At 46.1% G+C, this 27,303-nt stretch overlaps 1 long non-coding RNA gene and 1 pseudogene across 2 annotated transcripts in view; both read right to left on the bottom strand.

Annotated features, from left to right (window-relative positions):
* LOC146866624 (uncharacterized) overlaps positions 1–27,303 on the bottom strand; it is a 365,191-nt gene that overhangs the window by 120,332 nt on the left and 217,556 nt on the right. The window lies entirely within an intron of this gene.
* The window catches only part of LOC146866625 (cytochrome c pseudogene), a 32,457-nt pseudogene continuing 8,860 nt past the window's right edge, over positions 3,707–27,303 (bottom strand).

Genomic DNA, 27,303 nt, shown 5'->3' with positions numbered 1-27,303 from the left:
CTGGGTCGATTTCAGCCCCAGGGACCCCATCTTCTGTGACTTGGCCTTAATTCAATTGGGGAGGGGGAGGTCGCGTGGCCGCCTGGGCCGGTTTTGGCCTTGGGCACCCCATCCCCCGGGGCCCAGCCTTCAAAGGCTGGGTGCTCTAGGATGCTTGTTTTTGGACCAGGGAAGACGTGGTTTGGCAATTCTGACTGGACTGTTCCCATGAGGAACAGGGTCAAGGCTGATTTGCATATGGCTAGGTATGAACTGGGGTGGCGAAGTGAGCTAAAGAACAATGAGGGATTCAACCCAGATCTGTGACTGGGGGTGAATGTCTGAAAAGTTTCAGTGCTCAGTCCATCATCTCCTTGTGTTTGCTTTGCTATAGAGCCCACCCAGTACATCCAGTGAGCACCGCTAGAGATCACGGGGGGAGCCTGGTTGTGTCTGTGGTCCCTGCCGGCTCCCTGCCTCCTGCGAGAGCCAGCATTGCTCCTACACACAGGAAGCTGCTAAACATGTAGCTCCCTTTTCTGAGAGCAATCCTTCCAGCAGGGAAACAGATGAAACCTCTACACTCAGCAAACAGGAGCAGTTTCACAGCTCTCACTTGCTGGGAGTGGAGTCCATGTTTGCTCTGACTTGGCGGGAGCTGTCACAGCTCCCACAATGTCAGAGCAAACAGCTATTTCCCGGGGTGGCCACACCAGGACATAGCAGGATCCAACCCTTGAGGGTGGCGGTCTCTGGGGCAATACATGGCTCCATGAGGGGAGCAGCGTGACTCCTCTCCTTCTGTTTGCACGGGCTGACCCCGGGGAGGTGGTGGTCCCTGGTGCCTGGGGGGTGCATGTAGTCCCCCACAATTTGTTAATTTTATTGCCCCGGGTAGATGGTGCCCCCCGAGGCTTGCAGTATGCCCAGGAGGGGGGTCCGCACAGCAACCCTCCATTATTAAAATTAAAGCACCGGGAGGAGGTGGTCTCCGGGGCTTCGAGGAAGCCCAGGAGGGGGGTCCACGCAGCTCCCCTCCATTATGCCCTGGTGAGGTGTTGGTTCCCAGGGCTCTAGGAGCCTTAGGAGGGGGGCCTCCTTCCTTTTTTAAACAATGCCCCGGGCATGGCACACCCAGGGGCCCTTCTCAAAACAAGCACTGGAGTCCGCCCTTGTTTTAAAAATATATTTTTTTTACTTTTGCCACGAATTTTGCTGCAATCGTTTTGTGTTTTTTTTTAAGTGTCTTTTTTGGTGGGGTATCCCTCTGGGACCTCAGCAGCAGACCTAGATGGTCTGGGTATTCGTACCCTGTCTCCTTTTCTTTTTTTCAGCATTTGTTTTTGAAGCTGAGTTCCAAGATGGCTGCCAACACTTCCTGGTTGAAGTATTGGCAGCCAATCAGAGCTCTTCACGAGCTTGTAATTATTTGCAAATTATCCACAATCGTAGATATAAGCAATTCATATTTTTTTTTTATTCCTCAATAACTATTGAATGGACTCACACCAAATAACTGAAAGCGTGATCTGGTAACCAAAAGCTACCGTTCTGCCAAATTTGGTGTAATTCCCGTCCAGCGGTTAGGGATGTAGTAGTGTTCAAAACTCCTATGTTAATTAACATTGGAAACATACTTTTTTTACCCGCCCTTTTTCTCAGCCCTGCATGATGGATTACCCGGAAACTTTCTATGCAGAACAAGATTCAACTGGGAACTTTTTGGGAAAATATGGTGACGATTCATCAAACGACACCAAAGATATAGGAAACTCAAAAATGCTTTTCCTATGGAAACATGGTCCTAACTAAAACAACCTACTGGCAACACTTCAACATCTGAAATAATATCATTGATGACAGTACTGTGCATGGCGGAGGTGCAAGTTAGGACACGAGTTACAGTTAATTGAGATAACTATAACTGGTGAATTTCAGAGGTTTCGTTAATTTAAAATGGTATGTTTTACCTGACGTTTTAACCTAACTATAAAGTGCTTTTAACCTTTGATTTATTTGAGTGTGTGTATGTGTAAGTCTGTGTGTGGTGCATGTGTGTGTATTTTAAATAAAATAATTTTGAAAAGTAGGTGATTTCAGGGTTCAGGGATGGGTAGTTGGGTAGAGGTAAAGGGAGGTAAGGGTAATTTTAGGGTTTAGTGGTGGGCAGTGGCAGAGGGAGGTAAGGGTAATTTTAGGGTTCAGGGGTGGGTAAAGGCATGCGTTGTAGCATCATACACCTGAGAATTAGTAGAATATTTCAGATTTTAAATGTAGGTGACCAAGAGGAGGATGTAGTTGAATAGTGTGATGAGGCTAAATCAAAACATATTGTGTGTGTTTGAATGGTTTCAACGCTGAAGGGACTGGACTGAGAGGGAAAGGTATTGCCAGCTGTAAATATCATGATAAGCTCTGAAGAAGTTGTCAAAATGGATAGGGTGGGGAAATACGAGTGCGAATGGACAATGAGACGCATTTTGAGTAGGTTTCTAATTAGGTTGATCTTAAAGGAGAAAGAGAAGAAAAGCTCCTGGCTGACTATTGGGGAAGCGTGTAAAGGGTTAGTGATGCAGAATGGTTGTTCATGGTGGATTCATGAGAAATTAATAGTAAGATTTTTTTTACATTGTCTAAAACTATTGTGAAAGGTGGCATTGAGGACCTGCTCTGAATTGCGGAGAAGCGCACAAAGAAGTGTCTTGATTAACATGATGGTGAGAGTGATTTAGTGCTTTGGAAATGGGATAACAGGAGTGAAGAAGTGAAGCAGCTGCTCAATGTCAAAGGCTGCTTAAAAAGCTCATAGAATAAATTGTCAGGTGGCGCTAATAGTGCACCTCCACCACTCAGAACCCTCTAGAACAATATGCCATTATAAAGGTGCCACTACATTAATGTAACTATTGAGAATTCCCACATACTTATCACTACTGAGGGTAAGGGTAGAACTGTAGTCTAGGTTCATTTTGAGGTTAGTGTTGGGATAAACCTATTCTTAGGTTTAAGGTCATAGTAAGGAACGATATCATGATTAGGTTCAGGGCTAATGTAAGGGCTTTCATTAGGTTTTAGGTGTGGTGAATATTAGGGTTGAATATTAGGCTAAATGACAAGGCAAGATTTTGGGCTAGAGGTAATATCCAGGCAATCTTCCATACCGTTCAACATAATTATAGAGTTTGTTTCTAAAAGTTAAAAAATGCCTCAATTTGGAAGCATGGACTGTTTTTTAACATTCTAATTCACTAATGACGGCCACTTTTATTTTAGTGCCTGCACCGATTCTCTGTACCAGTCTGGCCCTGGCATTGAAAGACATGTATACAAGTAGTGTAACAATGTAAGGAATTTAGTGTAATGTGCTCCACCTGATCAGACGCCGGAATGCTGGTAACCACATGTAGCCTATTCTTCACACCCATTCCATATACTTGAACTTGCATATGGTGCTTTGTTCAACAAAAACATACATTGCATAAAAACGAAATCCCTTTCATTCTTAACAAATCCACAAAGAGCTCTACGACTCTCCTATCTATTCCCAATCAGTGCGGGTTTTTATGAGTGGCCGCCCCTCTCGTGTGGAACTCGAAATACCCATTGGAAATTCAGCGTACGAACAATACATGGCTCAATGGAGAACTTACACAGTACAAAGTCCTAAAATGTAGTTTAAAAAGTGCCTCTTCCGGACAGTTCCCAATCACACATACATACTGCTCTGTCAGTTTGAGGTCATCTGCTTCAGGTAAGCTACCAAATGACGGCTCTCCTTTTCACTCTTTATGTCATGTTAGTTTCTAAGATGTATCTCTTGGGATAGTCCAAGTATTCCATTAGTGTATTTGCATTCCAAGTAAAGTCTTTATTTTTGTTGGCCTCCATGTAAAAGAAGCCTGGGACCTGTCCAGTCTTGCGCCCAAACAGGCCGTGTAGGTTTGGGCAAACCTTATGCTTCTCCTAATTTTTACAGATGTGGCACACTTCAGAACAAAAATCTTCTTTCCCTCCTAAACATCTATCGTTTTGAAGCCTCACGGTCTGGCCGCTCCCCCTCACACCTGCTCCACTGTGAAACTCTCTTCACTTTATCTTTGAATTACTTACCGATCTGTGATAAAATGACTCCTCTCCTCAACATAAGATAAACCTTCCTTTGACAGAATTCCAAGCACTTGAACTTGTATATTGCGGATTACTCTCGATTATCTCTTTTGCTTCTCTAGCTCTCTTGCAAAAGTGCAAGATTGAAGCTTACAGAGTCTGTGCATGAGCAAAGACTTCTCTTGGCCACTGTAGCCATCTATATTAAAGCAACATCTACCACCAAGGGTTTTTATGGTATCACAACTTGTTATAGTACAATGACTCTAAGTGTTGAACTTGGCCTCTTTTTTCAGGGTCATCCCCAAACCTTTTTCCTTCACACTCATGTTTTCTGAATCCGTTTTTGTTGGCTTTTAGGGCGCTGTGCTTTTTACCAATTCTAACCAGTGCTAAAATTCTTGTACTCTCTCCTTTTAACATGGTAAAATTGTCTTGCAACCAATAGGCACATATCATTTACTTGTAAGCCCCTAGTAAAGTAGTACTACCGGTTACCAGGGCCTATAAATTAAGTGCTACTGGTGGGCCTGCAGCACTCGTGCCACCCACTTAAGTAGCCCTTTAAACATGTTTAAGTTCTGCCATTCCAGCCTGTGTGCAGTTTTAAACTATGATTATGACTTGTCAAAATAAACCGTTTGCCAGGTCTAAAGCTTCCTTTTATTACATATAGGTCAATCCTAGTGTAGTTCCTAAACAGCCATAGGGCAGGTTGCCTTTAAAAAATAGAAAATGTGCATTTAAGTTTTACATGTCCTGGTAGTGAAAAACTCTTTACTGCAAGGCCTGTCTCTCACATAGGATAACATTGGGTTAACTTATTACATTTAATAAGTGATAACTTTCAATTAGGAGCAGGTGGGAATTTTCAATGTTGTGTTCAAAAAGTTGGAATTTAAAATCCTCTTTAATGGTAAAGTCGGATTTTTAGTCACAATTCCGAAAATGCCAATTTTTAGAAAGTTAGTAGTTTCTTGTCCTATTTGGTATCTGCAGCCTGTTTCTTGAGTCACGTGACTAGGTGTAGCTGGCAGTTGTTCTTTGCATAATGCTTCCAGACAGTGAGACATAGGAGCATAGGTGTTGGCAGGATGGGCCATCACTGACTGTTACCTACCTCACTTGCACATACCAAGGGCCCTGCCTAAGCAACACTCACAAAGGTTTTACAGTAGCTTATTGTGACCCCAGACAAGTTGGGGCAAGGGAAGGGAAGCACGAAATTCCAAGCACCTCCAGGGTTGGGAACCTTCAGAACCTTCTCCTACTTCAAAGTAGACACCAAATATAAATATTGGACTGTCAGACCTAACTCTTCAGTACACTCCTAGACCTGTGGCTACTGATGTGCTGTTTTGCTGTCAGAAAGACTGCCCCTCTGCTGCCCCCCTTGCTAAGAAGGAAGACTGGACCCGCACCTTTCATACCAGGCTGAAGTGACTTCCAGGGTCAGATAGCTGACTTCCTATTTTGAGCTACAGGGACATAACAAGCTACAGAGGTTCCCTGCAACTTCCCAAGTGAGCTGCTTCCTGGACTTGCAACTGGACCTGCTGGCCTCTGCTTGAGTGAATTCCTGATTCCCAAAAGGTGCCCTTGGTGTGGCATCAGTTGAGCTATCGCCTCAAGAAAATGAGAAATGAAGTTTTGGACTCTTTACGAATGGGCCCATTTGTGCCAAGATCTTGCAGCCTGTGCAATAAACCCAACTCTTTGAGCCACAGCGACCACCGGTGGCACCCGGCAATACAAGATCTGCACTTTTCACTTCAACATTGACACCTCGCGGTGACCGCCAATGCGAAGCTCCAGCAACAACTGTTCATGACACCCAACAAGACCTTTGTGTTACAGCAGTGACCGTCCGCGGCGCCCGGACTGTTCTTTCGTTTACTTCAATAACTGTCCGTAATGCTTTCCCTGCTCTTCGCGGCCCCCTCCACCGAGAACAGAACTCTTCACGCTGAACTTTGAATGTAGCTCTTTCAGCAGGACTTTTATTGACCTGTATCTGGCCGGTGCTCCATCGCAGTCAGCCTGAACTTATGACTTTTACCTGGTCGTGCACGACCAGATTATCGTGAGTGGTGCTTTTAGGCATTTCGTTTAAGCCTGAAATCTTTGAAATTCCATATCTCTGGTTCTACTGATTGGATTTCTCATTTTGATGTTAAATTATTTATTAAATTTGACTCTATTTTTAGGTCGAGCCTAGGCAGTGCACATGCGCTGTCTGGAAGACCTGAAGTATTCAAAAAATGACTTTGCTCCCGTCTGCTGCCTCATCATTGGTTTGGTGCAGTGTCACTCTACGTTGCTGCATTCAAAATGGTTGATGCAGCCAAATGTCATTTCTGTTTTTTCCGGAAGCAGCACCGACCAACTACAGTTTTCCTACAGCTCCCATGATTCATGGGTTGTTGAAGAGAACTCTCTTTTTTACAATTGATGCATCCCAGGTTGATGAGCTGTAGCTTGCAATATGGCAGCCGCACATTTCTTTTGTTCTGCACGGCTATTTATGGTGCTTTGATGTGTATAGTGCGAGCACGGCGCCCGCTTTCATTTAAGTTTAATGGCGCTCGCTTTTACATCCGTTTAGTAGCACACGCACGCTTTCATGTCAGTTTAGTGCTTGTTTAATGTCTTAGCTCCCATGCCGCATGTAAACTTCTTTTTTTTTTAATTAATAATTTTTCATGAAATGTGCATTCTTGACAGCACAACTCTGATTTCGGAGGGCGCCTGTCCGTCCTCAGGCTCCCAACATAGGCGCACGTCAAGCAGCTGGTTTGCTCCATTGTGAACCAGAAGGAAAGGGGGCCAGCGGCCTCGCTTCCTGTTTCTCCTCGCAGCGAGCGTGCATTACACGGCAAACTAAATAGTAAGAATAAATCATTATAGAAAGCAAGCTTGCAATTAATACTGAAAAAAAGAATCAACATATTCGTTGGCATCTTGACTGCATACTTAAATAATGTTAGCTTAATGTGCAATAGAGGACGATGTTCCATGAAAAGGCTACGTGTCTCTATATAGAGACGCAGAGTGGTTATTTGTTCCACACAGTGTTAGAAGTGGGGGGGAACGGAAGGGCACGGCGTGCCCCTACTTTTAAAAATTATGCTAGTCCGTTCCCCTACTTCTTTATTTAAAAAAAGCGGCCCGGGACTGCCCTAATTCAGGCCCGGTTCTAGTAAGGGCTTGAAGGCAGGCGCGAAACGCCATGGGGCTCAAAGCGCGCACACACAGACAGTTTCAGAGATTATCGCAGCCGTACCTGAGTACTTCACAGGTCTTTAAAAGACCATTTACATGTTAACGAGGCTTTGTTTATTTTTTCACCCCTTCATCTCCAACAGGGGCATGGCGAAAGGCGACAAATCCTTTCTTTGGCCGCGGTAACCTTTGCCTACTGTCCTGCTGCGCGGATATTCTTTTTCTATGCAGCGCAGGAGAAAAGAAGTTAGTTTATTTTGATTCACCTTTCCCAACCCCTGCAGCTGCTTATCACTTCAGGCTGCGACACTAAGTTTGACTAATGGAGTAGGTAGGAGAATGTGCCACTATTCGTTTTTCTTTTTAAATTCTGCACAGGCGCAGCAGGACATGTACTTTGTGTGTGCTTCATTTAATCCGTTTTTATCATGATCATGGCTGATGCAGGACAACAATAGGACAATAAAAAATGCCCAGATAACGCTGGGGATTAATGATCCTGCTGGAGAGCAATAATTTCTCTGTTAGTAGTTAAGTGCAGATGAACTGTATTTTCTGTGGAAGCTCAGCAGGTTACTGTCATTGTGACAGAGATCCTTGTGTTACTTGCAGTTCAGAAGTTACAATCCTAACATAGGACAGTGACCAATGAACTGTCATCAAAGAGCTGTATGCAAACCTGAATGATATAGTTAGAACTTCGCGTTTTTAGTTTTGTGATATAGTTAGAACTTCCCCAGTCTTTCATTATTCTAATGTTGCTAAAATGAGTATCTTTGGGCAGATATACATTTTTATCAGTAAAGCCAACCCCTAACCACTGGAGTACTCTTTAAATCCTGAGTTTGTGCTTCTCCAGACCAAACCCCCTTAAAATAACTGCCCACCAGTATGGATGACATGTGATTCATACACCTTGTAATCCTCATTGGCTTATGTGACATTCCCTGTAGGCTGATTTACATACTTGTATGATTCGTTGTCTCTGTATAATGTGTGCGTGGTGTAAAGTACTGACACACACTACACTGATATGAGTAGCGCTACACAACAAATGAAATGCATATGAGAGAGGGGCTACATAAAGATGAGGGGCACTGTTGGAGGGTGGCAGTGAGGGAATCCGAGGAAGAGGTCATGGGGGGAGGGGGGAGCTAGGGAGAGATGAGGGGCACTGCTGGAGGATGGTAGTGAGGGATTCTGAGGAGAAGGTCATGAGGGGGAGGGGCTACAGCGAAATGAGGGGCCCTGGTGGAGGGTGGCAATGAGGGAATCCGAGGAGGAGGTCATGAGGGGGAGGGGCTATGGGGAGATGAGGAGCACTTGTGGCGTATGGCAGTGATTATTGGTGTGGCGCCAAAAAAGACTTTCGCATCAGCGCTAAAGCCGGCCTTGTCATGGCCTTTCTGTTTTTGTTTGTTTAATTAGCAGTCGGGTCATAAGGGCTACTGTGGAACATACTTTAAAGTGTGCGCTAATTATATTTACTGCTATATTCAATGTTTTAAGTTTGAAGGTGATTTTACTAAGGTTTTTACCGGGAAAAATGAAAGTGGAGCCCGATGGTGCCTGATATGGGGCTGGGGCCCAAGGTCAGCTGTGAGATAAGGTGCACTGGAGAGGAGTAGTGGATAATCACGCCTGTAAGGGAGTGCGTTGCGGAGTCTGGGGTCAGGTGGAGCTAGCAATGAAGAGGGATCCTCCATGAAGGCTCGAACAGAGGGAGCCCAAGTAGTGTCACTTGCCTGATACTACCACCTCAGAAACCTCCTCTTGCCATCAAAGGAAAATTACATAGAAAAAACAGTTTTTGAGAGTGATAATATTTAGAAAGAGATTTGGAAAAGAGTGTGATTTACTGGGCCTTGTAAGACTAAGAAGAGATAAAGGAGGGCCCGGAGGATTTGCAGTCTGGGTGTTGCTACTCCCAAGATAATTTTGAAAAAAAAACTATAGGGTCAAATACTGCATTTTATTTTCAACACCCCATTTTTACACAAATTCTCTCAAAAGCCATTACTGTGCCAAGACAACATCCCCAGGAGTTGACCACATTTTTTTTCAAGATGCACAATATGTTCCTCCCATAAGTAAATATTTACCTCCACTTTGCCAAGGCCTGTGTTTTGTCCTGCTTGCTCACATGTTATCTCACTCAGGCTCACTACCCCCATTATTCATTCTCATTCACTTTCCCTTTTACTCAAAATTGCTCACTTGCACTCACTCTTCAACATTCGGTATCACATTCTCACTCACTCAGTCTCACCACTTTTTCCTACTCTGATTACCTCATTCTAACTTACAGTTTCACTTACTCTACGTGACTCCTTCTCACTCACTTTCTCTCACTTTCATCGACATACACTCTGTCACTCATGCTCAGTTACATTCAGGCACTCAATCATTCACATCACACCCACATTTACTTACTCGCACTCATTCTTCTTTGCAGGACACTTGAATACATATGTGCTGTACTATGTTTGAGCAGCTAGCTGGCTGACATGAATAAGAATTATTTATTTATCTCACTTGTAAAGCGCACTCTCACCTAACAGGCATCCTGGCGCTGACAATCAAGAGTGCACAATTTGTGGATAAGAAGGAGCCCTTGTGGGTTTCCGTGAGTCAGATCAGATTCTCTTGAAGAGTTCCTTTGTCTCTGAGCCCTGCTTAACACATGTGTACAGGAGGAGCCCTATATTCATGTCCTCAATGTTTGAGACAAAAAATACTCATTGATTTCTGAACGAGAGTAAAAGCGTTAAGGTAACATGTCGTTCCTGCTTATATTTTGCATGCTTTACATAATCCTGCATTCCTTATGAGTATTTGCTTTTCCCAGAATGTTGTTACTTTTTTTCAGGCACTGCATAATTTGAAATGAGTCACATCCATGTGCTTATAATGGGGCAGAATTGGGTTGTAGGTGAAGACAGTGCGAGTTTCACTCAGTGGGGCAGAAGGGTGTTCGGTGGGGATAGGATGTGGCATTATGGCCAGAGCTACCAAATTTGGAACTGGGGAACCTGGTTCAGCCTTCATGCCTTGTCCATCAGACCACTCCTGAGGGAGCACCCATGATAGACTTTAGAAGGCCCCACTAGACCTTAGAAGCCCTGGTCTCTTAGCACCAGCAGGTGAACCCTACCGGTGGCCAGTTGGGTAAACTTGAAGCCCTGTCCACCACAATTCATACCCAGGTTCACCAGCAGTCTTGCGGGCAGGTCTACAAAGCAGCACACCCTAGAGCAGCAGTGGCTTTGTCACGCAGTAGTTTTCCTGCAATAATAAAAGTCTCCCACACAACCCCCACGGTTTTTGACGCATTCATAGATTTACAAGGACTTGTAATCCTGGGAATGCGGCAAAATCTTGCACTGCCCCAGAGGAGGCATAACTAGGAGAAATATCTTTATTTCTCCTTGCTTTTTCCTCTTTCAAACTGTGCTTTATTCTGCAGCCCACATAGAAAGATGAAAAAGCCTCTCAAGATTGTTTTTGTACAGGAAGGTGCCCCTTCCTGCACAAAAACAATCCTGCATGCAAAGGAGGCACCCTTGCACCATGGGGCAAGTGTGCCTGCGTTGAAGCTAGGCTGTCGAAATGGCGACAGTGCAGGGGGAAAAGACCGGAATGCACCATATTGGATAAATACGGCACATTCCCGCCCTTTCCCTGTGACGCAGGGCAGCGCAGCAAAGTAACTTGCTGTGCTGCCCTGCGCCACCATTCCCATATATATGTCCTTAAGCTCACAAACAGTAAATTGACCACACTAATTATCTGTGTAAGAGCATGTATTGATAAACACAATGAGCCACTGACCTTTTTCTTGGACCTTGTTGAGTTGCCAAGCACAGCAGCAGATCTAATCTTAGATACCTTACTTGCATGCTTAGAAAGACACGGTTTTACTGATGAGTATTTAAAAAGTCATTTGGTTCAGCTTGTAACAGATGGTGCTTCCAATATGATAGGTAGGAAATCCGGTGTGGCAACTCTTCTGAAACTGAAATATCCACAGTTGAGTGTATGGCACTGTGCTAACCACAAGCTGGAGCTTGCCGTGGGTGATGTTTGTAAAGAAGTCGCAGGCATTAATCAGCTAAAAAATTTTTATGATAAACTATATACCACCTACCATGCCTCTCCGAAAAATCAGAGAGAGCTTGGGGAATGTGCTCTGGAGGTAGAAGTAAGACTTCTGGCAATTGGAAAGGTGCTAGATGTACGTTGGGTGTCCTCAAGTGAAAGATCTGTGAGAGCTGTTTGGAAGAACTACAAAGGACTTATTAAACATTTCATGGAATCTTCCGAAGACTCAACGAGGAGTGACATTGAGCAGAGGAAATATGCTGGTTTAAACCGTTTATTAACCTCCCTGGTGTTTGTTGAAAATATGGGCATTTTATATGATGCTCTCACAGAATTGGGTGACCTATCCAGAAGGCTGCAGCGGCGTGATATGACCATATATTAGGCCGATCGTTCAATACAGATGCAGATTTTAGTGTTTGAATCAATGGCTGATGCACCTGGGCCCTTTGTTTGCTACAACTGCATTAGATGCTGCTGAACGGATGCAGTTTGCTGGTGTAGGACTGCAACAGAACAAAGGCTGTGTTAGCATCAATAGGGCACAGTTCTTTAGGAGCTTAGCAAATAACCTGCGAAAAAGGATGACAATGTCTAATGCATCAAATGTTTCTAGATGCACAACCACAAACAATGATGAAATAGAATACAAAGAGTTAGTACATAGAATGAAACTCCTACAACCAGTTTATTGGCCAGATCCAGTAGACATCTTATACGGTGAGGGAGAATTACAAAACCTTTGTAGCAGGTTGCATGTATTTGATACCAGGCAGTACATCCTTGGTTTCAGAGAGTACAAACAAAATAAAAATTGCATCTCTGAAAGCCTGAAACCATTAATGCACATTATAAACACCTTTTGTACCTCAACTGCTGAATGTGAATGGGGCTTTAGTGTAATGAATGATGTGCTCACACCACTGCGGAACAGAATATCAATCAATCGTCTGTCTTCTACAATGTTCATAAATATCGTGGGGCCACCTGTCATAGAATTTAAACCTGAATTTTATGTTCAGAAATGGTTAGAAAAAGGGAGGAGAAGTGCAGATGAAAGAAACTGCATGGCTCGGAGACAAATGGCTTATGATTCCACTTATAAGCGTATTTGGAATATTCTGTGATTGGAAACATGTCCCACATTGTAAATGAATTAAATATAAACAACTTGTATATTAAACCTCAAATAAACATGTGTATTGATTCTTTGAATTAAATAACGTTATAAGCTGTAACTGGTCAGTGAAATGCCAAACGTTAAAAAATTGGTATGTTTTGCTATTTCTAGCCACACCTCCGACTCCGCCCACTAATCCAATCCTTGGGTTATTCCCGCTTCCTGAGTCTCCGCCCACAGTTCCCCTACTTTTTTTTCCCCACTTCGACCACTGGTTCCACAACACGGATAAAAAAAGGCATACTAATAACTGCAACAGCCCATGACTAAATAAAAAGGGTCAGAAAGTGTCCCTTCTATGGTTGTACCTTGTACAGTTAGTGGCGTGGCACCGTCTACATATGGAAATGTCAGAAACTGAAAGGTATTGACTGTTTCTCTCCGCGCTCAGCCAGGATGTTTGTTCTGCTCACTACCTTCGGCCACTGAGTACAGAGGTCACGTTGTCCCCATGTTTCTGGTATTAGAGTGATTTACGACAAGGGAACTGAACTCATGTAGATCACAATCACTGCTTTAAATGGGCCGGTACTCACCGGTACGGAGTACCAGCACTTCAAAATTTTCGGCGCTTGAGTACCGGAACTTCTCTTTATCCAAAGAGAGTGCCGGTACTCATGGAGATGTAAGCCAAGCTCAGTGAAATTAGCATTTACAAAAATGCGCAACACAGCTGAGAACAGTGGATCCGATCTCGTGAAACACTCTGATCGAGTGCTAATCTTCCCCTTACAATGTACTAATTGAGCGGCCTTCAGAAGGGATTCATTCAGAGCCAGCTTCCTGCTGGTATAGCAGAGTACAGCAGCACTTGTTTACAACCAGAATGAGGAGGACGGTGGCGAGAATGATGCTGTAGCACAGCACGCGGGATCAAGGTTTAGTAATGAGGGCAGCAACGAATGTAAGCGTTTCTAAAATACATGTATTGAATGCCCGGTCTGCGTGCATGAATGCTTAAATGGGTGCCCCTGGCCGGATCCCTTTGCGCTGTCCATAGCTCCGCCCCGTAGACCCACCCCAAGCCCCGCCCCCTATCTCAATTTGATGAGTACCTGTATTTTTTTTTCTCCATTTAAAGCACTGATCACAATACAAGAGGAAAAAAAATAGGCCGTATCCCGGAGATTCCAGGTCAGCCAGCCCCCAGAAGCAGAGGCCACAGAGGGTCAAGATAGCGTGTACGATCACCATCCACAGCTATGGGCTGCTGGGTGCATTATTTCTGCTTATCATGCTGCCAATAATGAAGGGCCACATACGATTACCCTTAACCAGCAGGCCCTGTCTCTGGCCCTGATTATCAAGCGAGCAAATGTGGAAGCATCTGGAGTGTACCACTGCGTTGTGGGGGACACAGTGACTGTCACCAGCAGGAAGCCAGCACACACTCTCAGGCAGCTTCTAGCCACTGTCCCTGCTGGGCTCTGAACAGGTGTTGTGTAATATCAGGTATCCCCTTGGGATCGTGTATCCCCTGACTTCGGGAGACTTCGGAGGTCTCACCTATTGGACAGCTCAGACAGGCCCACGAGCAGCCCCTCCCACCCCCGGAGAGGTAGCCTCGGCTCTAGCAGGCAGAAGTAGCAGCGCACCGAGTCGAGCAACTGTCATTAAAGCACACCTCTCTATTAAGAGCTTACAGGGGCACGCAGGTCACGAAATTGAGCACGAGCTGGGCTGTCACGTGAAAGCAGTACTTTTGCAAGCGTTCTGTACTCAAGTGTAATTAGTTTTGAATCACCCACAAAGGGAAAAATACATAAGGAGGGGGATGTGGTCCGTCGGCTCCGCTGCCGACTTTGGTGCAGGAAACCAGGGCTCGAGCCGCGAAGTCGCGTCCACATCCTGTGATTCTGGGCAAATCACTTAATCTCCCCATGCCTGAATATGTAATGTAAATAATCTCCCCATGCCTGAATATGTAATGTAAATACGGTGCTCATGTACAGCGCTCCAATACCTTCGGGTCGAGTTTGCGCTATATAAAAGATGCATAAAAAAAATAAGGTATGGAGTAACGTATTAGCATCAGTGGGCGGGATCGGCAGGGCACGGCGTGCCCCTACTTCTTTAAGTCCAAAGATACCGTTCCCTTACTTTTTTTTATATTCAACATACATTCCAGGACAGCATGAATAGCCAAGACCTACAGATATGGCTCGGCGTTTGTGACTGTTAGGTGTTGGCCAGACGGGCAGAGAAGGAAAAGGACTGTCTTTTCCTTCTTTGCCCAGAAAAGACCAGGACAGTGTCCCTTCAGCTGCCCCCTCCTCTCTTTCCTCCTCTTATTCCCTCTCTTTCTGCCTCGCTCCTCCTCACTTTCCGAAAACCGTGACTTCAAGAAACGGTTCTCATCCTCTCTGTTCTCCTTTCTTTTATTTGTTCCCTTGTGAAATGGATCCAAAAAATTAGAAAAACACTTGTGCTGGAAATGTCTTCTTTTTTTTATATTTTTCTATTCCAAAGAGCAGCCTAGAGAATACAAGGTTCAAAATATGGAAAATAAATAACTAAATAACGCAAGAAAGAGTGGTTGCAAAATGTCCAGATTTGTTTTCTTTCCTCCCAATCATATTTGCGCCACTTCACAGAGTTTGCCAGTGAAGCGCCTAATTGATGGGCGGATCGGAAAACAAAATTTGTACCGCGGCTTTGTGTTCACGGATGTGGTGTTTTTCAACCATAGTGCTTACGTTTTGTCACAATATAAGCACTGGACTGGACATTGAAATGGGTCCCTTCAGGGCCCTGTAGTTATGTCCTTAACTTTTCAGGCAAAACCTTACACTGATTTCAGAATAGCGAGTGTAAAAGCGTTAAGGTAGCCATGTTGTTCCAGCATACATTTTACATGCTTTACATAATTCTCTATGGGTGTTCGCTATTTCCAGGATGTTGTTACTTTTTGTTTTACGCAGCATTTTACTCTCGTCCAATGCGTAATTTGAATTGAGACGCATCCAAGTGTTTATAGTGGGGCACAATTGGGTGGTAGTTGAAGGCAGTGCAAGTTTCTCTTAGTGGGGCAGTATGGTGTTCAGTGGGGGAGAGTATGTGGCACTATGGTCAGAGCTGCCAATTTGGGAACTGGGTTCAGCCTTCATGACCAGTCCCCCAGACCACTCACCTGAGGGAGCACATTCCCATGCTAGTCCTTAGAATGCCCCGCAACACCTTAGAAGCCCTGGCATATTAGCACCAGGAGGTGGACCCTAGTGGGGGCAAGTATGGGATAACCTTGAAGGCCTGTCCACCACAAATCCATACTGAAGTTCACCTCCATTCTTGCGGGAAGGCCTATGAACCAGCACACCCTAGAGTGACAGTGACTCCGTCACTGAGGTGACAGGACCCTTGAGAAGGGCCAGCTTTAGGGCAGTGCGACCATTGTGACTGCACTGGGCGCTGACTTTGGGTGGGGGCGCCAGCAACAATAAAAATGTAAAAATAACTCCAGTGATTAATGTTCTTCCTAGAGAAAGATCGAAGTTTTGTCTAGTGGAAGTTTTGGCTCATAGAAAGGTAGCGCAGAGGGTTGATGTGCCTGCTGCAAAGAACATCTACCATGCCAATCACAAAGTGCACATATTGTAAATAGTTCTGTGGGTTACTGCTTTTGTAAGAGAGATCCTTTTGTTTCTTGCAGTCTATAAGTCAAAATCCTAACATAGCACAGTGAGCTATTAACTGTTATCTTAGAGTTGCACGCAAACTGCAAGGTATAAATTAGAGCATTGTTTTTTCCCCCAGTCTTAGATTATCCTAATGTTGCAAAAAGTGTTAATTTGGAAAGAAATCAATTCTGATTATTAAAGAGAACCCCCAACCATGTAGCCCTTAGTCTTATGTAATCTTTCCTAATAGTGATTTACACATGTCTAATTGATTGTCTCAATGTATTGTGTGGCGGCGGCGGGTGGTTTTCAGCTATGATAAAATCGTAAATGTATACATATATACTAACTTGAAATGTAATAATATGACGCTGGATGGAAGAGGGAAGGTTAATACCAGGGTGAATTCAAAGTAGTGACGGTAACGTTTTACACAAGCGAGATAAGAATGGAAACTGATAGAAAGGGAAGGGAAAGTAACAACAGATATGAGCAGGTGGTTTGTAAAGCAGAGTGATTTATATCTATGAAAGGATGGAAGGGGTAAAGGTTAGGGAACGTTATAAAAATTGGGTTTTTGTGATACAAAAGGAAGGAAACAACTTGCATAGGTGATGCTGGGGTTCATGGTGGGGGTCATTGACTGGGTTGTAAAGCATATGGTAGTGAAATCTAATGAATGTATTTGTGAAAATTATGACGACCATAAATTGATTAGTATTTTATTTGTTATTTATAGTGATCCCTGACGAAGGGCATGTGTAATGCCCGAAATGCATTGGATTTTTTTGAATAAACACTGCCTGCGATGAATCGTGCGTCAGTCGTGTTTCCTAAAGAGGTCCGGATGGGCACATTTGAAACATTAGAAATTTAGAAAATGGCATTTAATTCCACGTGTGGACCAGCAAGCAAGAGAAACTATATAGGAGAATTACAAGGATTATCAGGATTACATTGTTACAATTGGAGTATAACATGCGGCTAAGGCCACACAAAGCAGTGAAATTGGTTTGGGGCAAGATGACGGCCCATCTTCTTTATATGCAAATGGGACATTTTTTAAATTTGATGAAGCAAGAGAATGGTATCAAATCCCTGAGTGTCAGTTTCTTCAATATACCAAAATATCTTGCACAGTTCACAAAATATGGCCTTCTTTCCCAGAGGAGCCAATAGAGTCACATACACTGGCATTGATGCTCAACCCAGGATCCACTAAAGGCCTAATCTCCCGTTGCTACAAGGCCCTCAAAGAAGACCGCATGGTTGATACATTAATAAAAGGCTGATGGTGAGAGGACCTTCCGGTCCCCCTTACGGAAGGAGAATGGAGAAAAGTATTTGTGCATGTGCGGAAGATGCCCAGTAATGCCAGATTTAAACTTATTCAATTTCACTATATGCAACGCACTTAACTTGACTCCTCAGAGACTTGCCAGTTTTAATATGGAACGCCACTCCAACCGTCCCCGATGTAGTATAGACCCAGCAACTTTCTTACATATGACCCGCTTGTGTATTCGTCTGCAGCAGTATTAGCACCAGGTAATCCAGATATTACGCACTGTCACAGCCATTAATATAGAAGCATCCACTAAGCATTGCCTGTTGGGGGTAAGCCCGAACCCAAAGAAAAGAACGCGTACAAGATACAAATTCGCACTGCTAGGCCTAGTTTAAGCAAAGCAGCGTATTGCAATAGATTGGACTTAAACTCTCCCCCCCAAGATTGGACAAATGGTTATCGAACATGCGAGAGTGGGGTGTGGCGGAAGAACGCCATCTAAAAACAGTGTGCACAGATGAGAATGCAGAACAAGCTATTGAAAACTGGGGGTACATGCTGGAGGGGTTGCAAAGACCTAACACCCTTTCACTTTGAATTGTGGACAGACTCCAGCTCCAAATAAATGCACTAAAGATTTGGTAAAAATACTTTGAAAAGAAATACCGTCACTTGACACTGCTGCAAATTGTTGTTTTTCTTTGTTGCAATAGTTATGTTTTCAGCAATTCATATTCTGATAACATTGTATGATGAAGCACACATCCATGGTCTGGGTGAGTAAACCCAGATACATCACATATGTCGAAATGCAGTCTTGATGGAAACCCGTTGGGCAGATGAGGAGAATTGTAAACTGCATGAGGTGCAAATTGTTGTGTCAAATAACGCAGTACTATAATAAAAATAAGTTTAAAAAAAAAGTACAAACAAAAGCCGCATTGCTGAATTCGATTAACTAGATGGTTTCAATTGCGGGTTCGGGAGCCGGGTGCACACATGTGAAGGTCAGGGAGTGTGATCTGAGCTGATGGCTTTAGAGCAACATTCAGTTGTACCAAGACAGGTAAACTGCTTTCCAAAAGTGGTCTTATAATGTGTTATATTTTCAGCCATTTCTGACATTTCTTATCCAATATAAAGTTGCACTCGGGGACACGTAGTGTAACTTTTCTGTGCACTTTTGACTAAAAAGCCAGACCTTACTGAAGATGTTTGATACAACAGATCGAGCAGTGATAATTAAAAGTTGCTTTAAAGACAAGAAGACATGGAATATAATTGAAACATGATGCTTCACACTTTGTGCACTCAGAGAGAGCCCATTTGTACATGTTGCTGACACCATGCATTCAAGCTAAATCATTGATTCCTTAAAGCATATGGATCCGTTGTTCTCAAAAAGAATTCACTCCGCATGTTATTGCTCGTGCATGGACCCTTATTACCTACTTATCTCCTGCTAGGTCTCCATGTTATTAATTGGAGTACGCCGTTCTCTCTTCTGCACATGTAACATCACAGATATGTCATGTGGGTGCAACTGCTTGCAACCCTTGCTACATCTGTGGCATCCCTCACCTTTCTAGGGGTTGCACGGGGATTCTGGTGTTGGGGGCCTACAGATACGCATGGACTGGTCCCGAGTTCTGCTGGAAGCTTGAGTCAGGGGGAGCCAGGCTGCGGGGATCCAGTCCTCCACAGTGGCATTTCTCGCCTCTCGGAGGTGAGCAAGGGTTCCTCTAGACCACCAAATGGCACCAGACTAGGTTACAGAATCATGCACTCTGCCCTGACAGCACCTACTCTGATGGAATGAAGAGGTGCTACATTACACCAGAGATTCGGAAGCAGAGGTTGCACGCACTGCGCCCCCTCCAAGGGATCTCTTGTCACTGACTCCTCCTTCTTCTTCTATTTGACTCACCCACAAGGCCTCCTCAGTTTATTGTGACACCACAGTGATCAAAATCAATCAATCAATCAGGGGTTTGTGAAGCACACTACTCACCCGCGAGGGTCTCAAGGCTCAGGGGGTGGGTATTCGCTCAGCTTTGTCTCATCCAAAGATACAGGTCTGGAGGCTCTTCCTGAAAGCTTGCAGTGTGGGGGCTTGTCTGATGCTGAGTGGGAGTTTGTTCCAGGTCTTGGCTGCGATGTAGGAGAAGGATCACCTCCCCCCATTTTGGCTCTGCGAATGCGTGGTATTTCGGCGAGGGCAAGATCGGCGGATGAGAGGCTTCTCTTGGGTGCGTAGAAGGAGATTCTTTCATTGAGGTATTGGAGTCTGATGTTGTGGAGGGATTTGTAGGCGTGAGTGAGGAGCTTGAAGGTCACTCTTTTGGACGTGGAGCCAGTGAAGTTCTCATAGGTGTTGGGTGGTGTGATCTTGTCGTAGGATGCTGAGGACAAGTCTAGCTGTGGCGTTCTGGATTTTCTGGAGTTTGAGGAGTAGAGATTTGTTTATTCTGGCATAGAGGGCGTTCCCATAGTCAAGTCAGCTGGTTATGAGTGCGTGGGTGACGATCCTTCTGGATTCGGGTGGGATCCATTTGAAGGTCTTGTGGAGGATGCAGAGGGTGTTGAAGTATGTGGAGGATATGGCGTTGATCTCTTGGTGCATGGTGCAAGAGGAGTCGAGTATGATGCCGAGGTTGCGAGCGTGGTCTGTGGGTGTGGGGGGGGTTCACCAAGGGTGGTGGGCCACCAGGTGTTGTCTCATGCTGAGGGGGTGGACCCGAGGATGAGGACTTCTGTTTTCTCTAAGTTGAGCTTTAGTCAGCTGTTGCTCATCCAGGAAGCAACGTCTTTTATGCAGTCCTGGAATCTGTGTCTGGTGATGCCGGGTTCGTTGGTGAGGGAGAGGACGAGCTGGGTGCCATCAGGGTAGGAGACTTTGCTGAGTCCGTGTTTTCTGACGATGGTAGAGAGGGGGGCCATGTAGATATTGAAGAGTGTGGTGCTGAATGAGGATCCTTGGGGTACTCCACAGCTGATCTCTTTGGGTTCGGAGTGAAAGGGTCGGAGTCTGATTCTTTGGGTTCGTCCGGTGAGGAAGGAGCAAATCCATTTGAGGACAGTTCCCCGGATGCCGGTGTCATGGAGTCTGGTGGTTAGTGTGCGGTGGGAGACAGTGTGGAAGGCTGCTGAGAGGTCTAGTAGGATGAGGGCTGCCGTGTGGCCCTGGTCAAGGAGGGTAAGATGTCGTCGGTGGTGGCTAGGAGGGGGGTCTCAGTGCTGTGGTTGCTGTGGAATCCGGATTGGGAAGAATCAAGGATCGAGTTGGCTTCTATGAAGTTAGTGAGCTGGTTGTTGAAGATCTTCTCCGTAACTTTGGCTGTGATGGGGAGGAGAGAGGTTCTTGAGGTCCGTTGGGTCTGCGATGGGCACATGAGGAGGGGCTTGACCTCTGTGTTTCCAGTCGCCAGGGAAAGTGCCTGTTTCGAGAGAGCAGTTGATGGTATGTCGTAGTTCTGGTGCAATGGTGGAGGCGGCTCTGTGGAAGATGTGGGGTTAGGCATGGGTTGGTGGGTGCTCCTGTGTGTATACTTCTCATGGTCTTCGCGGTGTCTTCTGTGGTGACCTGGGTCCAGGCGGTGATGGTGGGCTAGGTTGCGGTGTTGGTTGGAGGAGTAGGGTAAGTGTCTAGGGTTTGCTCGTCGAAGTTGCTGTCGAGAGTTTTCATATGAAAGTAGGAGCTGAGTTTGTAGCAAAGGTCCAGGGAGGGAGGGGCGTTAGAGGATTCGCTGTGGGGTTTGGATTCTTGGATGATGCTGAAGAGTTCATTAGTGTTGGGGAAGTTGGTGACTATTTTGTTCTGGATGAAGTTCCTCTTTATGGTTCTGATGAGTTGGTGGTTTTCTGTCATAGCGGTTTCGTAGGCGGAGCGTGCTTTGGGGGTTTTGCTGTTCCTCCAAGCTTTCTCAACTCATCAGCACATGCGCTTGGATTCTCGGAGGTCAGTGGTGAACCAGGTGGCTTTCGTGGTGTATTGTCTCTGGGAGTTCCGAAGGGAAGCAAGAGTATTTATTTAATGCATTTTTATAAAGCGTGGACTTTAGCCAAAGGTGTCAGAGCGCTGTACAATAGAACGAGTTACCTTACATGAGAGAAATGTTACAAAATAGAACATTACAAAAACTGCACAGTTCTGTGATCCAGCTGTGGAGTGCGTCGGCTGCAGAGTTGGCGTCGGTTGTGGTGGGAGAGGAGCGTGGTTGAGGGCAAAGTTGAGTTGCTCCTCAGTGATCTTGCGCCAGTTCCTGCACGAGGGGCGAGGTATAGGCCTGTGTGTGGTGGGCTTGGAGAAGGATAAGGGGATGCAACGGTGGTCCCTCCAGATGGGTTTTGTAGTGTGGCTGAAGCGAGAGTTGTGTCCTCCAGTGAAAATGTGGTCAAGGGTATGTCCTGCCTTGTGGGTGTGGGTGGTAACAAGATGTCTCAGTCCGATGTTGTTGAGGTTGTACAGGAGGGCGGTGGAGTTGGGGTCTCTGGGGTTGTCGAGGTGGAAGTTCGGGTCTCCGAGGAATACGCAGTCTGTGGATGCGATGGTGTGGGGTGCAATGAGGTCTGCGATGGTAGTGGAGAACATGGAGCGTGATCCGGGAGCTCTGTAGGTGAGGGTGCCGCATAGAGTCATTCTGGGGTTGATCTGGATCTGGAAATGCATGTGTCCATGGGGAATGTAGAGCCGTTCGTGCTGGATGTGGTGAGTCGGAGGAAGTTTATGTGTACGATGGCCAGTCCACCTCCAGGGCGGTTGGGGCAGTCCTTCCTCTGGATCTTGTATCCGTTGGGGATGGCTGTGGAGAGCGGAGCTGGCGTTGGCCCAAGTTCCTGTGAAGAAGACGACGACGGTCGAGAGTGTTCGGAGAAGGGTCCCAGATTTCTACTGCGTGTCTGTTCAGGCAGCGAATGTTGAGGAGGATGCAGCTTAGGGGTTTCTGGCGTACGGTGGGTTGGTGGTGGCTGTGGGCATCTGGAGGTGGGTGAAGGAGCAGCGGCAGTGTCGGAAGGAGAACTAGTTTTGGGCGGTGTTCAGTGTTGACAGCTGGCAGTTGTTGTTTCTTCCGGGGTTGAGTGCGCGGAGTGTTGCTGAGTCATAGCACTGGTGGCCGGAGGACCAGGGTTCCTGTCACTGGTCACGGGCGGGTCGCCGACAGGCACAGACGGGCTTGCCTTTGGCATGCCTTCGGTGTGCTAGTAGCGTGCCCGCTGCGCAGCCGCACAGCAGCCGCCATTAAGTAGGGGTAGGGGAAGGGCAGGAACAGCTGGGAGGCAGCAGTGGGAGGGGCCACGGGCAGCAGAAAAAAAATGGAAAGGGAAGCTGCAGGAGCGGCGAAAATAGGCACAGTGAAAAGTAGTAACAAAGAATGAGGGCAAAGGCACGACAAAAGTACAATAAGAAGAAAAAAGAAAGTAGGCAAAAGTGAGGTGAGATGCCTGACGACAAAGTCAAAGGTAGAAAGGGGAATCCTGGGGACTCGAACCGTGCTCTCCTGCGTGGGAGGCAGGGGCACTAGCAGGTAGAGCTGAGGCGGAGCTGCGTGCTGGGAGAGCAGAGCCCATCACATCAGGGAGCCTTGCCCAAAAGAATCGGTAGCTTTATTAAAGACACAGGACCTCATACCTTGATATCAGAGAAAGAGATGTGAATTACGAAAGGAATTACATTACAGAAAGCTGCCAGGCTTTGAAGCTGTGAAAATCACAAACCTGGGGGCCAGGCTGCAGTGCTAAGGCACCAGGCCACCTCTCCGGTGGCCGCCACAAGTCAGCTGGGATTCGGTCCCGGTGATCATTACGCTCCTAAGTCCCATCTGGCTTGCGAGGCATAATGCGGTGGGAGTTTCAGCAGTGGAGGCAGGCTCCCAGCTGTGAGGCAGGCTTCCAAAGATAAACTATAGCGCGCCTGAAGCCTATAGGTGTGCTTCCCGCACAGTGTTCCCTGCAAGGCTGTCTCAGCAGGCTGTCTCAGCAGCAGGGATTGGGCAACTATGCTTGTGACGTCCTGAGTTAATCAGAGGTGCTGCGCTAAAGTGTCGGGTAAATATCTTGTTATACTTTGTAGGCAGTTGAGCGAGTTGACTCAGCCTTCAAGCCTGCTGCAAGCAGTGCAGACGCGCTGCTGTCAGCTAAAAGCCTTTACTCTGTCAGTGTGGTTTAATTAGCAGCGCTCAGCTCCAGCTTGCTCTGGAGGTGCTATAAATGTGTGACAATGTATTTCAGTGCGGTGATGCGGGCCACCACTCTAAAATGTGTTAGTCTAACGCCTGATGCATGGTTCTTGGATGGGCTGGTCATGTGACTGCGATTAGCTTAGCTGTTGGGCTTTGTGTTTTCTTCCCAGTGAGACAAAAAGGGATTAGATGTTGGCAGACTTGGCTGTTCCCTGCCCACCTACAGTTCAAAGGGCTGCCTCCAGCACACAAACCAGGGAACCTGGCACCGACCTTTTTCCACCCCAGACTTCTTGGAAGGTTAAGGGAAGAACTTTCCAGAACCAGATGTGACGGTAGCATGGGAAATTCCCCAGCTTCAAAGGCTGGCTCTAGGTAGAAATATTGCACCTCCAGAACACCTTTTTATTATACTTCTGAACTTGTGGAAGACTTCAGAATGACTTCCTGGACCCCTAGAGGACCGCCCGGCTGCTTGAGGCCTGCCTTTTTTATTTTTTTAGTTTTATATAGCATGAACTAGACCCACAGGTATCAGACTTCTTACATGAGCACTAGTTGCCTTACAGAAGGACACATTCATTTTTGTTAGGCACAGGGAGATTAAGTGATTTGCCCAGAATCACAGGATGTTGAGCATCCCTGCCGAGGCTCGAACCCGGTTCTCCTACTCTGAGGTCAACCGATCTAGCTGTTAGGCCACATCCTCTCTCCGGTTCCTAGAGGTCTGTTCTGCTGCTACCAGAGGACTTCCCTGCTTCAAGAGGCCTGCCTTGATGCTTGAAGGAGACACCGGCTGAAACCCGCACACGTCCGTGGTGGCCCGGCGATACTCGTTCCCCGGATTTTCTTGGATTCATTCCCTCGCTCTGAATGCCCCACCGAGGACTCCTCCCGGTTCCTGTGCAGCGGATCGGGGCTCCGACCCTGCAGCGAATATTCAATTTCCAAACAACCCCTCACTCCTCCACTGGATGATTTCACTTGTACGATCAGCCCTACACAGCTGACGTCCTACGACGCCTTCCTGGCATCCTAAATCGGCCCTTCTTCCCGCGTGCACTGATCTCTTCATGCCACAGCACTCATCAATTGGCTACCCGGTCCTGATGATGATCCTAACTTAGGATCGAAACGCCATCGACCCTCCCACATCAGCAAAAATCCTTTGGCGCACACCATACTTTGGTTCTCGGAATCGCTGAAAATCATAGCCTATCTTTACGAAATAATCATGATGTGAACCAATAATTCTGTATATATGATATCTTACTCTTCTCCTTGCGCCCTGCGCTGTGTTTTTCTCACGTTGTCACTTGCGCTGTCATGTTCTATCACGAGCACAATGTGCACTTCCTTTGGGTTGCCACTGCATACATGCTTAACAGTGCTGTCATAACTGTTATGTATATTCCAATCTTCTAAATATATGATACCTAAGAGCACATTCAGCAAATAATTTGGAGTCTCTCACCTTTGTTCTTCTATTGTAATGTCTTGCACATACAAGCCTAATTATTTTCAATGAATCCGGTTGAGATATTGTTGTATATTTGTAAGTTGAAGGAGAACTGGACTATCTTCATGAACACAGGACCACCAGACATGAGTCCAAGGGATAGTTGGCTGGCCTTCTGTGTGAATTACAGGGGCATAAAAAGCTCCAGAGACCTTGAACTCAGCACCTCTTCTTTGCTGGAGTGAATTTTGGTCCCCCCCCACCAAGTGGTGGCTTCCAGGTCCTGTACTCTTGAAAAAGGTGTTAGAGATCACAGAATGTACCAAAAGAACTGAAGAAGACAAAGAGCTACCTGACAGTCGATCCACCCAAGGTGCATTGCCAGTTGGTTTGACATTGCAGTAGCTCCTGCTACATTATTCTACACAGCAGCAAATCCTGTTCACCAAGATCTCTCAGTGACAGTGTCTGGCTTCATGGAGCCCTCTTCTGCTACAGCTTGGAGCTGTGTCCCGCTGGAGGTTTTTGGCTGTTAAAAAGTTGCTGAAGTTTGAAGGTAAAAACCTTTACCGGGCTCGATGGTGACCAGCTCCCCATTGATAACGACAAACTCCTCAGCCTGGAAATCCTTCTATTTCTGCTCAGAGCTTTTTCATGCTGTTGTCAATGGCTTCTCTGAGACTTCATCCAGTGCTTCCCGGTGATGAGGACTCCTCTGTGGATGCAGCCTGCTGCCTTTCCCCGCTGCACTCTACCTTCTCCTGGACTTTTTCTTCAAAAATTTACCTCAGTCCGAAGTTCAGCCAAGACCAGGCCCAATCCACCTTGTGTATCGGACTTGTGCTCCATTGTGGTCAACCTTAACTTTTGACTGTCACGGTCTCACGCAACCAGATACACACAGTTGACATTTTGATCTTTTAGGTGCTAGATTTCACTAAACCCTTAAAAAGAATCTGGGTATAGTGATAGGATTTCATTTGTTTTGGTGTAATTTTATTATGGTTTGTGATATGTTGGATGCTGGAGGAAGTGCAAGGTTGTTGAGGCGTTGGCATCCGGAGACGATGTGTTGCGCAAAGGAGGTGATGCATCAGTTGAATGTGCGAGGCTTTGGTTTCCGAAGGCGGTGCAGCAACAGTGATATGTCAATGTCAAGAGCGCGGTGTGCATCAATTTCGTTGTGTCGTAGTCGAACCGCTGGGCTGAAGTGAAGGCGATGCATTGGTCGAAAGACTTTCAGAGCCTGGAATGGGTCAGAGTCGTGATGGTACACTACGAATGTCGGTATGCGGTGTCCGAGACTCATGCAGCAGTGGTTCATCGGAGGTGCTGCGGCATAGTCGGGGCTTAGTTGAAAGTTGAGGTTGTGACGTCGTGCACTTGGTGAACGGTGTCCATGACTTTGGTGCACGCAGTGGCGATGCTTCAGTTTTGCAGGGATGCACAGGTTCCATAATGACACTTTGGAGTCGACACATCGGTTTCCTGGTTGTGGCACAAAAACTCACTTCTAAGGTCCCAGGATTGGATTTGGCACCACTTGGCAGAGCAAGGCCCACAGCAGAGGGACACAGGCAGGGCCGTAGCCATGGGGGGCGGAGGGGTGAGTGGGGCCCTGCCAGGGCCATAATGTGCTCTGGCCCTCCAACTGAAAGCCCCGACCTTTCAGTTTCTGTTATTTAATAAATATATGGATAAGCTTGACATTTGAGACGGTGCGAATGATATGCGGCCTCAACTCTGCCAGCATTACCAATACTGAAACTGAAAGAACCGTATCTGTCTCCAGAGTAAGAGACTGAGGCAGAGGGATAGACAGAAGCAAGGGGGGGCTGGGCTGAGGCTGTCGTGCACACCCGGGTGCACTGAATGATAGTAATATTGACTTATTAATCATAAGAACTACCTCTCCTGGAGCCTCACTACCATTGGTGAGGGCACTGTATGCAGGCAGCAGAATGACATGCAGCGTGAACACACTGCTTCTGGGCCTCTCTTATCTGTCCAGCAAAGACTGGGATAGTTGAGGAGTCAATCATGTTTTAAAGCATAGTCAAAATGGGCCATTGACAAGAGCCCACAAAGGGGGGGCCACCTAATATGTGGTTAGGGCAGTCCCACGGCATCAGTTTTTATGTAACAGCTGGGTTGTTTTTTTAAATAGCACA

The sequence above is a fragment of the Triturus cristatus genome, chromosome 1_2, assembly GCF_964204655.1.
Source record: "Triturus cristatus chromosome 1_2, aTriCri1.1, whole genome shotgun sequence".
Classification (NCBI taxonomy): Eukaryota; Metazoa; Chordata; class Amphibia; order Caudata; family Salamandridae; genus Triturus; species Triturus cristatus.
This window is presented reverse-complemented; position numbering and strand designations above follow the sequence as displayed.